We start from the raw sequence: 976 nt of genomic DNA, 5'->3' as shown, positions 1-976 counted from the left end.
ATCCGGTGCTTTAGTGCTGGTATGATCGCATCTGACATGTTACCCCGGTCTTCGTCCCTTATCCTTGCCCCTCCCAGCTCCACTACAAAGACGATTGCACATTGCTTTGGCCGCTCCCTCTCAACTACGGAGACGAGTTTAACGCGGTTTCCACCCCTCCCTCTCAACCGCACCAGTGCACGCTTGCCGCGCCACAACGCCGACGCTGGACCCGTGAATCGTGAGCACCCAGCTATGACTTACCGCACTCGTGCAAAATAATAAAACACGGTAAATATATTACTTACACGTGCGTTTTGTTTTGCAAGCGGCGCGAAAAAAATTAAAAAGGGAATGCAACACGAGGACTTCCCAGGAGGTCACCCATCCTAGTACTACTCTCGCCCAAGCACGCTTAACTACGGAGTTCTGATGGGATCCGGTGCTTTAGTGCTGGTATGATCGCATCCGACTTGTTACCCCGGTCTTCGTCCCTTATCCTAGCCCCTCCCAGCTCCACTACAAAGACGATTGCACATTGCTTTGGCCGCTCCCTCTCAACTACGGAGACGAGTTTAACGCGGTTTCCACCCCTCCCTCTCAACCGCACCAGTGCACGCTTGCCGCGCCACAACGCCGACGCTGGACCCGTGAATCGTGAGCACCCAGCTATGACTTACCGCACTCGTGCAAAATAATAAAACACGGTAAATATATTACTTACACGTGCGTTTTGTTTTGCAAGCGGCGCGAAAAAAATTAAAAAGGGAATGCAACACGAGGACTTCCCAGGAGGTCACCCATCCTAGTACTACTCTCGCCCAAGCACGCTTAACTTCGGAGTTCTGATGGGATCCGGTGCTTTAGTGCTGGTATGATCGCATCCGACATGTTACCCCGGTCTTCGTTCCTTATCCTTGCCCCTCCCAGCTCCACTACAAAGACGATTGCACATTGCTTTGGCCGCTCCCTCTCAACTACGGAGACGAGTTTAACG

The 976-nt window shown here is 52.4% G+C and overlaps 2 non-coding genes across 2 annotated transcripts; both read right to left on the bottom strand.

The window, feature by feature from the left end:
- Positions 1-330: 330 nt before the first annotated feature.
- LOC123179088 (5S ribosomal RNA) lies at positions 331-449 on the bottom strand. The gene has a single exon (XR_006490097.1). It is a non-coding gene; the product is annotated as a 5S ribosomal RNA (ribosomal RNA).
- Positions 450-746: 297 nt separating this feature from the next.
- On the bottom strand, positions 747-865 carry LOC123179087 (5S ribosomal RNA). The gene has a single exon (XR_006490096.1). It is a non-coding gene; the product is annotated as a 5S ribosomal RNA (ribosomal RNA).
- Between the last annotated feature and the right edge of the window lie 111 nt (positions 866-976).

The sequence above is a fragment of the Triticum aestivum genome, unplaced genomic scaffold (assembly GCF_018294505.1).
Source record: "Triticum aestivum cultivar Chinese Spring unplaced genomic scaffold, IWGSC CS RefSeq v2.1 scaffold152555, whole genome shotgun sequence".
NCBI lineage: Eukaryota > Viridiplantae > Streptophyta > Magnoliopsida > Poales > Poaceae > Triticum > Triticum aestivum.
This window is presented reverse-complemented; position numbering and strand designations above follow the sequence as displayed.